Source organism: Urocitellus parryii, chromosome 5, assembly GCF_045843805.1.
Source record: "Urocitellus parryii isolate mUroPar1 chromosome 5, mUroPar1.hap1, whole genome shotgun sequence".
In the NCBI taxonomy this organism is placed as follows: domain Eukaryota; kingdom Metazoa; phylum Chordata; class Mammalia; order Rodentia; family Sciuridae; genus Urocitellus; species Urocitellus parryii.
The window spans coordinates 167,330,886-167,347,516 of NC_135535.1; the positions used below are offsets into that span (position 1 = coordinate 167,330,886).

General features: G+C 38.8%; 1 pseudogene; it reads left to right on the forward strand.

The window, feature by feature from the left end:
- LOC144255083 (neurofilament light polypeptide pseudogene) overlaps nt 1-14,429 on the forward strand; it is a 34,269-nt pseudogene extending 19,840 nt beyond the window's left edge.
- The last annotated feature ends 2,202 nt before the right edge of the window (nt 14,430-16,631 follow it).

Sequence of the window (16,631 nt, forward strand, 5' to 3'; positions counted from 1 at the left end):
TTCGTGTGTGTGTGTGTGTGTGTGTGTGTGTGTGTGTGTGTGGTGTCGAGGATCAAAACCAGCACCTCATGCAAGTTAGGTGAATAACCTTTTACTGAGCTATATCCCCAGACCTATAATTTTAACAGTACGTTGTTGAGTTTAGTTTCTTAGAATTTTGGTGATGATATTCTTACCAGATTTTTCAAAATTTGTTGGTCTATATTTTTCTTTTCTTGTAGTGTCTGGCTCTGAGTTCTGGGTAATTGTGACCTTGTAGAGTGAGTTTGGAAGTATTCCTTCCTGTTAAATATTTTTTAAAGAGATTGAAAACAGCATATGGCATTTATACAAAAATGTATGCCAGAATGGTCCAGTGAAACACTGGACACTCAGGGATTTTCTTTCTTTGGTAGTTATTGACCATTGATAAAAATCTCTTCAAAATTTAAGGGCCTGTGCAAATTTTTTATTTCTTCACATGTTTAGTGTTTGCATGCTATGTTTCTTATAGCATATTAACTTCTGTGGTATCCATTTTATTGACATATAATTGCACGTAGTAATTTCCTTAATGTTTCTCATTTCTGTGACATAAGTTTTAACATATCCTCTTTCATTTCTGACTTTAATTATTTGAGCATTCTCCTTTTTTCTTAGTTAATGTAGCTAAGGAATTTTCAATTTTTTTAATCTCTTAAATACTCCAGCTCTTTTTTTTATTGTTTTTTTTTTTTGTACTGTACTCTAATTTGACTTTATTTTTACACTGTGTTATTTTCTTCCATTTGCTAATTTATGTTTAGGTTGTTCATCATTTACTAATGCCTTAAAGTACAAAATCACATTGCTATGTTGCTTATTTGACTTCTTTTCCTCCTTAAATGCCAGTGTTTCTGCTAAAAATTTCCTAGTTCGTCCTGCTTTTCTCCATTTTTTAAATTAAATTTTTATCACTTTGAGGGATTCTTTTTTTTTTTTTTAGTGATTCTGGGGATCAAACCCAAGAACATTATACTTGTGAGGCAAGCTTCTAACCACTAATCCATACTCCATTTTATCACTGTGTTTCCCTGACTGGTCTTGAACTTGTGATAATTTTGCCTCAGCTTCTTAAGAAAATGAGATTGTAATCAAGTGCTGCCACACCTGGTTTATAGCATACTTTGAGGGACTATTATATCATTCTGTAGTAGGTGAGCACCATGATATTTCATTACATTTGAGAAAGTCAGCTCTGGAATAAGGGTTGTGAATATCTTTTCTTGGTACTAAGGTTACTGTGTTTCCATCCTGTGAATCTAAGAAAATGTGATTTTTCAGAAGTTTTCCATTTGAGGGTCTATGCATGGTTTCCACCCCAGCCAGTCTCTGCTTTAAACTTTTATAACTGCCTAATAATTGAGACCTTTCTATTAGCCTGGAAGTGGTGGGTATATAAGGAAAAGTTAGTGCTTTCATCTAACTTCATAGTGAGTTGTTAAGATATGAAACAAAGTGTGGAAAATCAAATTATTGCCTGCAATTTTGAAGAAGGGGAGAAAAAAAAGAGCTTTGAACTCAGGGTGTGAATCTTTTTCTACTGGCTTTAATATGGTTGGCTTTGCACTTACATGGGGTGTAGGAAGGAGCTCCTCACCAGTCTCTGAGTGTCTCCTAAAATGAATCTGTCCAGGTTTGGGGGAATTGTTATTTCTAGGGTGTGAAACAGGGTGCAAGGCATCATATTCACTTTCTTGATGACATTTCTTCCTATTATTCACCAAGTGAGGTAGGCATCTGTAGGAGCAAATTTTTATCCTTAGGATGGAAAAAGCTTCTGCATTTTTGAAGGACCATGAGTCTACTTTCTTCTTTGCTTATTTCAGCCAAAACTTTTTGTAGAAACTCATGTGAAACACATGAGAATAAAAATTCTCTCATAAATTGAACTCAGCATGCCCAGAAGTGTTTTGTGTCCACCATTTTTCCTTATGGAACCTATTATCTGTGACCCTTAACTGAACATGCTCACAAATGTGTCCTCCCTTGTTAGAGTTTGGATCTGGAATGTCCCCTAGTGTCTCAAGGGTTGAAGGTTTTCTCCCCCACTGGTGGCACTATTGGGAGGTGTTGGAAAATTTGGGAGCTGGGACCTCATTGGAGGAAATTAGTCAGTAGAGGCCTGTCTTCACAGGGTATGTCTTGTTTCCGGCCCCTTCTGACTCTCTCTGCTTTTCAGCTGTCATGAGCTGAGCAGCTTTTCTCCACTATCACTCTGTTACAATGGGATACCCATAGTTACATCAAAGCTGATGGAAAGCTGACTAGCAGAGATAGCCACATGATTTTCCATATGCATCTGTGTAGGCTGTACAAACAAAATCCCACACTTTCTTTGTTGGGGAGAGCATTGTTTTGCGAATAAGCTTAGTGCTCTCCTTACCTGTTGAACATAATAAATCTTTCTCCATTGTTTGGCTTTTTGGTTTTGCATACATAAAGATGTGAACCTATACTTTTTTTTTTTTTTTGGTTATAAAATTGGTAACTTAAAGGGGACAATTCCCTCAGAGGCTCCCAGGATTTTGCTACTGGACTCACAAGGAGTGAGGCAGAGAACAATGGAATTTCCCAGGATGCCAGGCTCTGAGATGATAAGGGAAAGTACCATTCCAGAGCCTGATTCAGTGGCCTTGTACCACTGTCATTTTGGGAAAACTTAGTGGCCACTTAGAGCCGGGTGCTTGGAAGTATCCACAGATCAGTGAGTAGTGCTGGGCCCATGAGTCGGCTAATAGGGTTATGACAATCTAGAGAAGAACTGGGAAAGTCAAAGAAGCATGCAAGGGTGAGCCACAGATCTAGAGAATTGTTGCCTTTCTCCTGGGATCTGGGAGCTTAAAAAATACCCATTCTGAAGAGGAGGCTAGCCAGGGAGACCTGACCACAAGAAGTCTCAGGAAGGGTCTGAGAGATTTAAAAATAGTATTCCTGTCTTGGTTACTGGCAATTAAAAGCTTGGGATGTTGAAAGACATTTTCATCCTGCAGATCTGCATCCAAGTAAAGGAACTCCAAAAGGAACTGTGGGTTTTATTTTTTTATATATGTATAGACATTTCAGAACTACCAGATACCTATATTTATGTTTTCAGTGCTCTGAAATCTTTGGACAATAGACAGAATTCAAAATTTATGTCTGGGTAACAACTCTGAAATTTGCATTTTTGACTAACAATCTTTTCTCCAGCCTTTAGGGAATTAATATGAAGGCAATGATATAGGAGAACCTGAAGAAAGAGAGTCTCTATCATCACTCTCAGATGCTTGACCCTTCACCAGTGACAAAAAAAAAAAAAGTTTAAAAAAATTGCCTCTTAAATTCTTAGGAATATTTTTTTTAAATTTTGTTGCCAGGGACACTGTACCACTGAGTTTAATGTCTAGGCATTTTTAATTTTATTTTGAGATAGGATCTCACTAAGTTGCTTAGGGCCTTACTTAGTTGAGGCTGGCTTCAAACTTGCAATACTCCAACCTTAGTCTTCTCAGTCTCTGGAGTGACAAGCACACACCACCACAGCCAGCACCCTAGGAATAATTTTAGTGGTGGTTTCAGTGACTGCTTCACCCTTTCACAGAATTTTCCCCTTCCTTAAATTTTTAACATTGTTGAGTCCATGATTACATTTTATGGCTTTTTTAAAAAATGCACTTTTAGGAGGCCATCCTCCCAAGATGGCAGAGTAGAGGAAGGAGGAGCTTCCCTTGTGCTCTGCTGTTTGTAATTTGAATGGCAGAATTAAGGCTTCATAATAAGATGAGTGTATGGAGAAAACCATTATAAAGCATTATTTGTATTTTCAAGATTTGGAGAATCCCAGAGATTCTAGTGCAGTGTACAAAAGATATAAGAAGTTACACTAATACCTTGCAGCAACACTGATGCTATGTCTCTACAAAGGAAGGGAAACCAAATGTGAAAGAGAAAGACAATGGAAAAGTTGGCACACAAAAAGTGCTCTGTGTTTCTCACTTTGTAAGTGAGAAGGGGTCCCAGCTTGAGGGGATTATACTGAGTTTTGTTCCTATGGGAACCTGAGAGTCCTTAACAAATGTTTTGATCTATCTCAGCCAGTGTTTATTGTATAACCTAAAGCACATCTACCAAATCACAATCCCAAAGCATTCCCATGAATAGTGGATCCAAGGGGATTTGGGACACAGATACAGAAGAAAATGTATCCTGTGTGCTCTTTAAGGCCACTGACACATGAATGAACAGCAGAAAAGCATCAGGGAACTTGTGCAGGCAGGAGTACATAAGGTAAAAATAAGACTGATTACAATAGAGACAGAAGAATGCAATCCAATTTCCTTTAGAGCTTTGTGGCACAAATGATCAACTGCAAAGGGTAAGGGGAGATTGATCAGGTGGGCAGAATTACATTGGGGATGAAAACTTGGAAACCCAAATTTGGGTGGTAGATGGGCTACAGAAACCCTGCCTTGCACCATCCACCCAGAGGTCTGTCAATCCACCCTGAGTAGAACTCTGAAGACAATAGAGTCCTAGATGCCCATGTGAGCTTAATTTCTACTCTGCGCTAGGGGTGCAAGGATTTAATCTCTCCAGAGTACTTACCCCTAACAAAGGTCCAAAGGCACACTTCCAACTACGAAGAGGTCTGGTCAAAAACCCAGTAAAAGGTTCTTCCAGTTCCATATCCCCTGTACTGACTGGTGGGTAAGCAGAGAAGTTGAGAGGAGGTTAAACAGGCTGCACTTCCAATTGACTACAGCAGGTGGAGTGGCAAAACTCACAAAGAAAGTTGGGCTGAAACTTACCTAGTCCTGACTCCTTCTAAGAGGCACAGTAAGGGACAGTAGGATAGTTTGGCATAGAAAGTAAATACAGAACGTCAGGTACCTCAATGGGAAAATTTCAATATTTTTAATGAAGAATTTTTTAAAAAGCAAGAGAAGCTACTTTCACTTCTGGCAAAATAGGTTTTAAGCCCAAATTAGTCAGAAGAGACAAAAAATGTCACTTTATACTAGTTAAAGGAATCATTCAATAAAGATATGTAGTTGTTTTAAATATCTATGCCCCCAAAATTTGTACACCTGCATACATAAAACAAGACCTACTCAATATAAAAAATAAAATAGACTCTAGTACAGTAATAAGGGATGACTTCAACACATCTCTTACAAAAACAGATAGGTAATCGAGACACAAACCAAGTAAAGACTTTTCAGAACTTAAAAAATACCATTAATCTAATGAATATAAGATATATTTATAAAATATTTCATTCATTAATATCTAAATTTATTTTCTTCTCAGCTGCATATGCAACCTTCCCAAAAATAGACTATATTTTATGACACCAATTAAATCTTAGCAATTACAAATATACAGAGGTAATGCCTTGCATCCTATCAGTTCATAATGGAAAAAATAGAAATTAGTAATGAGATAAAAACAAATCATTTCAATATCTGGAGATAAATTATAAGCTTTGCATGATGAATGGGATCATAGAAGAAACCAAGGGAGAAACACAAATTCTTAGAAGGAAATGAAAATAGAGGTACAACATATCAAAATGTCTGAGAGAGACATTTTTTGAAATGGGGTGCCTACATTAAAAAATTAGAAGGATCCTAAATGAATAATATAATGTTACACCTCAAAGCCCCAGAAAAGGAAGAACAAACTAATTCCAAAATCAGTAGAAGACAGAAAATTATAAAGATCAAAGCCAAAATTAATGAAATTGAGAATGTAAAAGATACCAAAGATCAATGAAGTGCAGAGTGGGTTCTTTCAAAAGATAAATAAGATTGAGTATCCCCAACTAAAAGAGAGAGAAGACCCAAATCGACAAACTTAAAAGTGAAGAAGAAGATATCATCACAAACACTTCTGAAATTTAGAGCATCATTAGAAATTATTTTGAAAATATATACTCCAATAAACAGGAAAACCTAGAAGATATTAACAAACTTCTACACACATATGATCTATTCAAATTAAACCATGAAGATGTAGAAAACCTAAATTTACGAATATCAAGCAGTGAGATAGAAGCAGCAAGCAAAATTTTTCCAACAAAGGAAAGCTCAAGATCAGATGGATTCTCAGGTGAGACTTTCAAACTTTTAAAGATGAACTAGTGCCCCTCCACTGAAAAACAAAACACACACTGGATGCAATACTGCACATATAAAATCCCAGCAGCTTGGGAGGCTGAGGCAAGAGGATTGCAAGTCCAAAATCAACCTCGGAGCATAACAAGACTGTATGCAACTTAACAAGACCTTGTCCCAAAATAAAAGGTAAAAAAGGACCGGGAATTTGCTCAGTGGTTAAGCACACAGGCTTCAATCCCTGGCCACCCACCCACTCACCCAAAAAAGAAAAGAAATAATGCCAAACTTCCGCTAATGATTCCTTGAAATAGGAAGGGAAGAAACATTCTCAAATTTATTAGATAAAGCCAATATCATACTGATGTCAAAATATGACAAAAATACATCAAGGAAATAAACTACAGACCAATATTCATGATCACATAAGCACAAAAATCCTTAATAAAATATTAGCAAAGCATATTCAAAAACACATCAAGAAAATAATACACCATAATCAAGTGAATTTTATCACAGGAATGCAAAGTTGGTTCAACATACACAAATGGATGAATGAAATTCACCACATAAATAGAATTAAGAGCAAGAATTAAGGCAGAAAAAGCCTTTGACAAAATATAGCACTGATACATGTTAAAAACTCTGGAAGAACTAGGGATAAAAGGAATTCACCTCAACATTATAAAAGTTATATATGACAAATGCAAAGCAGCAACACCAAGCTGTATGAAAAAATTATGAAAATGTTTTCTCTAAATCAGGAACCAGACAAGGATGTCTGCTCATCACTCTTATTTAATAGAGTTCTTGAAACTCTAGTCATAGCACTGAGGCAAGTGAAGGAAATTAAAGAGATACAAATAGGAAACAGACAAGTCAAATTATCTCTGTTTGTGACATGATCCTATATCCACAAGACTCCAAAAATCCATCAGAAGCCTTTGGAGCTGATAAACAAAATTAGCAAAGCAGCGGGATACAAGATCAGCATACTGAAATCAATAGCTTTCCTATTCTTGAATAATAAACCAGATAAGAAAGAAATCAGGAAAACTATTCCATTCACAATGACCTGAAAAATTTGGGTAGGGGGGATACATGTAATCAAGATGCATGAAAGGAAAAAAAAATAATTGAAACCCTATTCCTCACCCTGAGCAAAACTCAACTCAAACTGGATCAAGGATTTAAGTACTAGAATAAAACCCTATGCCTAAAAGAAGAAAAAGTAGGTGCAAATCTTCACCATTTCAGCCTAGGAAATGACTTTCTTACCAAGATTCCTAAAGCACAAAAAGTAAAATCAAGAATCAACAAATGGGATGGATTCAAACAAAAAAGCTTCTTTGCAGCAAAGGAAACAATAACACAATGAGGGAGCCTACAGAATGGGACAAAATCTTTACCACATGAACCTCAGGTAGAGCATTCATCTTTAGAATATATAAAGAACTCAAAAAACTTAACGCCAAAAAATAACAAATAACCCAGTCAATAAATGGGCAAAGGAAATCAACTGGCACTTCACGTAAGACAAAATACAATCAATCACAAATACATGAAAAAAATGTTCAACATCTTTAGCAATTAGAGAAACGCAAATCAAAGATACTCTAATATTTCATCTCACCTCAGTCAGAATGGCAATTATCAACTATACAAGAAACAATAAACATTGGCAAGGATATGAGGAAAAAGGTACAGTCAAACATTCCTTGTGGGAATGAAAATTGGTGCAACCAATGTGGAAAGTGGTATGGAGATACCTCAGAAAATTTAGAATGGAACCATCATTTGGTCAACTTATGTCACTCCTTGTTTTATACCAAAAGACTTAAAATCAGCATATTACATTGAAACATCCACACCAATGTTTATAGCAGCTCAACTCACACCATAGCTAAACTTGGAACCAACCTAAGTGCCTTTCAACAGATGAATGGATAAAGAAAATATGGTGTGGGTTTCTATAACACGTACAACTAAAAGAATGAGAAATTATACTCCATCTATGATGATGTATTAAAGTGCATTAAATGTCACAAATAACCAATTAAAATAAAATTTTAAAAAAGTTTCTGCCCAACAAAGGAAAAAACAGAGAGCCTACAGAATGTAAGAAAATATTTGCCAGCTACTCTTCTGATAAGGGATTAATATCCAGAATATATAAATAACTCAAAAAAACTTAACACTAAAAAAAAAACCCAAATAACCTAATTAATAAATGTGCAAAATAACTAAACAGATATTTCTCAAAAGAAAAAATACAAATGGCCAAAAAATACAAGAAAAAAAATGTTCAATATTGCTAATAATCAGGGAAATGCAAATCAAAAGTACATTGAGATTTCATCTCACTCCATTTAGAATGGCAATCATCAGGAATACAATATTAATAAATGATGAGGAGGAAGTGGGGAGAAGTGTAAACTCATATATTGTTGGTGGGTTACATATTAGTACATTTACTCTGGAAAGCACTATGGAGAATCCCCAAAAGACTAGAAATCGAACAACCACATGATCCAACTATTTCATGTCTTTATATTTATCCATAAAGAACCAAAATCAGCATTCCAATACAGGGGCCTCAATGTTTAGAGCAGTGCCATTCACAATAGTCAAGTTATGAAACCAGCCCAGGTGCCTATCAACAGATAATGAAAATGTGGTATCTAGATGCATGGAATTTACTCAGCCATTAAGAAGAATAAAATTATGGCATTTGCCAGTAAGTAGATGGAACTGGAGAACATCATGCTAAGTGAAATAAGCCAGGCTCATAAAGCTAAAGGTTGAATGTTTTCTGTCATTTCTCACAAAGAACAAAGTAAGGGGGAAAAAGAGAGAGGGGGGGACACCATGAAAAAAAAAGGGAGCTAATGGAGTATAGGTACGTACTTGGGAGTAGGAGGAGAGACAGAAAAAGGGAGAAACCATGGAATGAAACTTAACAAATTATGCTCTGTACATATGTCAGTATACTTCAGTGAATTTTACTTGCATGTATACCTATAAAGCACAAATATAATAATACAATAAATAGAAGGAAGATCAGAAGAATAGAAAAAATGGGGGGGAAGGACAGGGAATGAGGAAGTAGTGAGGACTTCAATGAAGCAAATTTTATTCCACACTGTATGATTATCTCAAAACCAACCTACTCTTATGTGCACTAATATATATAAAACATTAAAAATTTACTTTTCATTTATGCACCTAACTTAAAATTATGTCTGATTGGCACATATAACATAGAGTTTTCTTTCAAACAACTTTAAGATAATTTTAATAACTATAATGTACTCATAAAAAGAAAAAGATAATTTTAAAAATTTCATGGTCATTTGGAGGTTTATAATTTCAGTCAGTCTTAGCTGGAAGGCAAATATCTGATATTAAGTTCTAAACTTATCTGAATGTTAAAAAAGAAAAGAAAAACAAAAGAAAACAAAACATAAAAGAGCTTAAAAAATACTGACTATTCTTGTCTGGAATTTTGGTCATTCTGGGTTATCTACAAGTAATTGTTAAAAGTAAATAAACTAAATAAATGTAATTGAGATATGGGTGTATAACTGTGTTCTTCATGTACAGTCTAAGTTATGTGACAAATATAAAACATGAGTTATTTCTAAGAAAGTTTAAATACTGAAATATTAGTAGCTAAATAGTGGGTATTTTTTAAAAAAAAATTATTCATTTTTACATACATGACAGTAGAATGTATTTTGACATTTTATACATATGTGGAGTATAACTTCCCATTAACTTATGGCTTCTTAAATCCTATAGAGAACATATATTTGAGTCTATTAATAAAATGTGTTCTCATCAGTTGTTGGTGTGGGGAAAAAGATGGGTTTTCATTAATAAACAAAGTGACTTAAACAAAATATCTGGGGATTAAGGACCATAGGGAGCTATACTTTGGTTTTATAACTTCTGAACTAAACACGTTGGTGGAAAGAGTAGGTAGAGCTCACAATCTAAGGATCTTATTGTTAGTCTATCATGCACACATCAAGAATCCAGATATCATATAAGATTTTTAGTTAGATGTGAGCAGTTTATGGCAATCCATGAAGAATCCACAGTCAAACGGATTTTCAGAAGGGCTTCCCCTCTTCATCCAACTTGCCTTTCACATGGGACATGGTACTTGAATTCTGAACTTCAAGACATCTGTACTGTTGTCCCCTCTGGGCTTACCTCTGGACACTTTCTCTATTCTGGATGGCTTGATGACCTAAACAGGGAAAACAAGAACTGTTTATTTTCTCCCATAAGATTGGGCTATGGGGCTGGGGTTGTGGCTCAGTGGTAGAGCACTTGTCTAACACGGGCGGTACCCGGGTTGGATCCTCAGCATCACATTTTTAAAAATAAATAAATAAAGGCATTTGCTGGTAGCAGGCCTGCCCTGGCCCCTGGGGACTCAACCCCCAGTCCTTTGTTCTGCATGTCAATGTGGCCAGCTCACAAGGCTGTGACGCGGGCTTGTGGTTTCCTGTTTATCTGCCTCGAGCACATGTGTCTCACGGGAACATCTTGACCTGTTCAGAGCCTCCTGATAGGGGACGGTGGCGGTAACCCAAGGACGGCAGTTATTACTCTTCCCTCCTCGCTTTTGAGTGATTTCCCGCAGCTGTTACAAAAGATATATAATGGGAACAAATTTGGCAATAAAGCGTGCATGCTTCCTCCTGGATGAAGAACCTTGGTGTCCTGTGTGTTTCTTAACCCCGCCGTCCCTCACCGGACTTGGCTTGTGTTGAAGAAATGAATATGAAATTCAGTGAAGGAAGATGAGGGTGGAAAAGCAGGAAGAGTTCTGATCATAAATGGCACTGGGTATCAACCTGTGGTGATCCTACAGCCAAGGGAAGTTAGGGAAGGTTTTTTGTTTGATCACTTTACATCACGGAATTGTTAAAAAGTCAAACTGAGTTCTATAAAGCCTAATCAGATACATAGAAAGAGAACAACAATAAAATATAAAGTTTTTCCAAAAGGTTATTAATTTACTTACACACATGAGAAATACATCTATCCATCTATCACCTATCTTCTTCATCCATTCATCTATAAATAAATACTTGAATGGTGGATTGGGCTGCCCCTCAGGACCACACTGACATCCATGGAATTTTGTCTTTTTTCATGGAAGATGGACTCAGCTGTAAAAGAACACATCTGCTCTCAATAGACAGTACTTGAAAGAAAAATGAAGTGAAGGGTGTGTTACCCCTGTAAAAATGGCAAATTAAGCTGGGAATAATAAACCAAAATGACCTGCCTTCTGCAGAGTGCCATGATGTCCCATGATTGTGACTGAGCATCATCGAATTGTTTTTGGTTCACAAACAATTTGAGGTTGACCTTGCAGTCTGTTGTCCGAATTTTCTTGAAAGTGATGGGTTGCTCTCAAAGATTGATTTGCAGAAAAGACCCAGGTGCTGCATCATGGCTCTGACTTGGGTTTAGTGAAGCCAGCCTACTGAGCAGGGGCTAACACCCTTCTTTTAGTGTGCATGCAGGAGCACTCTAGTTCATTATGTTGACTTGTGGAATGTGAGTCCCTGCCCTTCTTTTCCCCATCAAGTAAAATTCCAATGAATGATTTGGTATGAAAGAAGTGACAATGCCCTTTCCCTAAATGGATGCCTGAATGAGGTGGAAGAACATCTTAGATGAGATTAATTCAAAATGAGTTTATTTAAAAAACTAACAAAAATGATTTGTAAATCAGGTAGCCTTCAGAATCAGAACAGAATCTAAGAACAGTGGACAATAACATAATTAGCCAGCATTTATAGGAAACAGAAGTGAGGTAAAAAGACAATTTAATTGTTTACAGCTGAAGTGATTTAAAAGTTTCCACATGAACTGAAACTCAGTGCTAACTTCCCATTGCTGTGACAAAATACTTGACTTAACCAACTTCAAAGGAGTTTCAGAGGTTTCAGTCCATGATCCCTTGTTCTCATCCATTTGGCTCTGTGGTAAATCTGAACATCATGGTGAGCAAGTGGTTGAATAAAACTTCTCACATCATGGTAGCCAGGAAGAAAAAAGAGACCAGAGAAGAAAGGTCAGGATCCCAACATTCCCTTTAAGCACATAATCCCAAAGAACTAATGCTCTCCTGATGTTTCTCCCACCTCTCTGTGGTACCACAGCCTGGCAACCCAACCTGCAGCCCATGGCTTTTAGGGCCATTTGAGATCCATAGCACTCAGCTGCTGAGATGGGACTCCATGCTGATTTGGTCTGTTTATTCTATTTCAAAGCCTAGGCAAAACCAATGGCTTCCCCCATGTTTTATTTCACAACCCTAAATCAGTTTCTGCACATGATGTAAGCACCAGAGCAAATGCCTTTCCATGATCCTGGATGTGGTGTGGATCTTGGGTTCTACCTCTTCATTTTTGAGCCTGATAAGAGAACAAGCCTCTTGAAACATTTCAATAAGGAAATGGGTTTTCCTTTAAGTTTTACAAAAAGTATATTTCAATTGACAAATGGGAACTCTCCCATTACATGAGTAACATGAGTAACATGAGTAACAGGCTGAGGTGAACAGCAGGAGTCCAATTTCCATATGAAATGTAAAGCTTAACATAATCATATCATCTCAATGGCTAGCTGGCAGTCACCTAAACCAAAAGTGCCATGTATCATAATACTTTTGCTGTGGCTCCTAGCAAAAAGGATTCTCAGATGCAATTATAATAAATGTATATCTAGAAATTTAATAAACATTTTTCAAAGACTCAATTGGATGATACAGTTTTAAAATACAACAGAAGTTTTGTAGATTGGTCATTTTTGTCTAAATAGTGCCATGGTAATAAATAACTGCAAACATTACATTAAATTCATAAATGCAATAAAATGGTTATTCATAAATTTAAAAAGAATAAATTGCCTAATAGATGATAAATCTTTCTCATTATTACACACATTACAATCTACTTATATTTTATTGGTTGATGAAAGTCACAAGACAAACTTAAATTCAAAGCTCTAAAGTCTACTATTCTTGAAAGACATAGCCTGGCCAGCCAGGTCCAATGAAGATATGCAAAGAACATTTTGCCCTCATAAAAGAAACCATGGCAAACCTATTTGGTCCAGGAGAAAGGCTGCACTTCATGGTGACAGCATGTATTGAAACAAAACCACTCACCTTAGTCCTGGGTTGTGGATCAGTGGTAGCACTTGCCTAGCATATGTGCAAGAGGCACTAGTTGGATTCTCAGTACCGCATTTACATAAATGAATAAAATAAAACCCAAAATCACTTGCCTCTGAGAGCACACCCCCAATGACCCAACAATTTTCCCCTAGGCCCCATGTCTGAACATTCATCATTTCCCAAGAGCACCACCCAGGGGAACAATTCTTGAACAATTCTTGGGGGACTCTCAAGTCCAACTATGGCAATCTCTTAAGTAAAAAATAAATAAATAAATAAATAAAAATTTTAAAAAAATAATAATAGGCACACAGCCATCCATCCTTCCCTTTCCCTTTCTCCCCTGTCCTTCCTCCTCTCCAGGCCCCCATCTCCGCCATTGGCCCAGCCGCCAGCTTGAGTTCCTTTAGCTATGAGCCTAGACTTCTTACAAGCGGCGCTATGTGGTGACTCCCTGGGTGCACATCTCCAGCGCACGCAGCGGCTACAGCACCACGCGCTCCACTTACTCCAACTACTTGGCCCCTGTGTCCTCCTGGCTCTCGGTGCACCGCAGCTACTAGTCCAGTTCCGGCTCCTTGATGACAGCCTGGAGAACCTAGACCTGAGCCAGGTAGCCGCCATTAGCAACGACCTCAAGTCCATCCGCACTCAGGAGGGAGAAGGTGCAGCTCCAGAACCTCAAAGACCGCTTTGCCAGCTTCATCGAGCGCGTGCACGAGCTGGAGCAGCAGAACAAGCTGCTGGAAGCCGAGCTGCTGGTGCTGTGCCAGAAGCATTGGGAGCCGTCCTGCTTCCAGGCGCTGTAGGAGCAGGAGATTAGCCACCTGCGCCTGGCGGGGTACGCTACCAAGGAGAAGCAGGCGCTCCAGGGCGAGCGCGAAGGGCTGGAGGAGACTCTACGCAACCTGCAAGCACGCTAGGAAGAGGAGGTGCTGAGCCGCGAGGACGCCAATGGCCGCCTGATGGAGGCGCGCGAAGGCGCAGAGGAGGCGGCGCTGGCCCGGGCTGAGCTCCAAAAGCATATCCACAGCCTGATGGACGAAATCGCTTTTCTAAATCTCCAAAGCCTCATTCTGTCTCAGCCTTTCCTTCTCTCTTTTTAGGCTTCCCTTCTCCTTTAGAACTTGTTCTTATCTTCATTTCTCCACCCTTCTCTACCTCTATTCTCTCTCTCTCTCTCTCTCTCTCTCTCTCTCTCTCTCTCTCTCTCCCCCTCGCCCTCTGTCTATCATTCCTATCTTGCCATCCCTGGTCTCCCTGGGTACCCTGCCAGCGCCCCCAGTCCCACCCACCTGCCAAGGCGCCGGTGGCGCAGAGCAGGGCGAGCCCAGCCTGTGCGCAGAACAGGAGCCCCAAGGTGCTGGCCTGGCAAATCTCAGCGCCCTGTTTGCTGGCGGATGCCCTCCCCAGGATAGCGCCAGGCCGGCCCAGGAGGAAATGCTCCAAAACTGAGCCAAAATTCCTGAGCGGCTTGGGGCTTTCTGGCTCCAAAACACTCTTCCCCTCCAGAGGCCCCGCAGCACCTGGCGGATCTCAGAGACCCCAAAGACCTAATCTCTAGGTTCTAGCCAGGGCGCCACCCCAGGAAGGAAGGGTGTTCTTGCACAGGAAGGGCTTTGGGGAAGACATGTAGCCCTAGGAGGCTGCCCTGGGGGTCCAGAGGTTCCTTATGAGCCCATTTCGCTGACAGAAGTGCTTTCCTCTTTGTCACCTCAGGTTGTTGGCACAGGACCCGAAGCCAAACTCCTAGGGAGCTTTTCTGTCTACCCAAGGACAAGATATTAACGCTAATGTTGTCCAACTCCACCTGACCCTGAGAGGGAGATTCAGGCAAGGTGTCTGCCCTCCACAGAAATCCACTGCTTTGGTAAAGAAGTAGCAGCAATATTAAAAGACACCTTTCAAAAGACAATAAATTCATGGCTGTCATGCAGATAGAAAATGAGCATTTGCCAAAGATTTTATTTAGCTCATTGTTAATAAGGGAACAAGTAGATGTTACAAGCAGTCTTAGGAAGGGACTTAGATTAGGAAAAGCAGCTTGCACATGCAAAAAGAATTGAACTCTTGCACTCCAGGTGGTATGGGAACCACTACAACCTGTAGCAGACAGAATTGCAGATCTGTAGACTACCTATATCTATCTTTATCTATATCTGTTTTTTTTGGGGGGGGGACTGAAGGCACAGCTCAGTGGTCCTGTGCTGGCCCAGCATGTGAAAGAACCTGGGTTCAATCCCTGGTAGTGGCCCTCTACTAGTATTAGGTAGACTGTAGGGAAAGAGGAAAGGGAAATCACATATTAACACATTGTGTCTAACCTTTAAGGAGTTCATGCTCTAGTAATTGTTGTGGTACTAATCAACAGCTGCTGAGGTTTGATTGATTGACTTCTACTCTTTGCCACTTCTGATCTTTCCTTAAATGTCATTTAAAGCAAGTCATTGTCCATTATGCAGATCAAGAAACAGAGGTTCAAAGAGGTCAAGAACCTTGCAGATAACTTGCAGATAAGTCACACAACTGGCACAAAGAGGGATCAGGACTAGAATCTAACTTGTCTGCCTCTGCACAACCTGGTTCTTAGATAATAACACACTACATCCTGTTGTGTTTATGGTAAGAAAACTGGGGGGGAGGTTCTTCATTCCAAAAGCTGGGTGAGTTTTTTCCTGATCTTCTAATCATCCCCCACCTTCCTCCAGTTTAGAACACAGAAACTGAGACAAATGCAAAAAATAATGGTTTTAGTGAAAATACAAATAAAGGTACACCCCTAACACATCTGAGAGCTCTGAGTACTTGGAGTACCTTACTTGCATCACATGGAACACTTTCATTGCCAAGCCTGGGAGAATGAATTATCCATCAAGGGTCCCCATCAGGTTTATTTGGAGGAGCCCCTGCAGGCCAGGTCTGCCTCTCTGCCTTTTCTGTTCCTGGCTTAGTGCAATTGTCACACATAATTACCTAATCAATAATCTTCACAACCCATCTCCTCCTGAACAGTAAGACAACAGCCTCAGGCACAGACATTCTGATTCTGAGTCATCAGATCTGTCACCAAGACTAATATTTAATTTAAAAAAAATATATATATGTGTGTGTGTGTGTGTGTGTGTGTGTGTGTGTATATATATATATATATATATATATATATAAATTGTACACAACACACTAATTTCTTTATTTATTTTTATGTGATGCTGAGTATTGAACTAAGCATACTGCACATGCTAGGTAAGCACTCCACCATTGAGCAACAACCCCAGCCCCTTGGATCTAATTTTTAAAAAGCTTACATG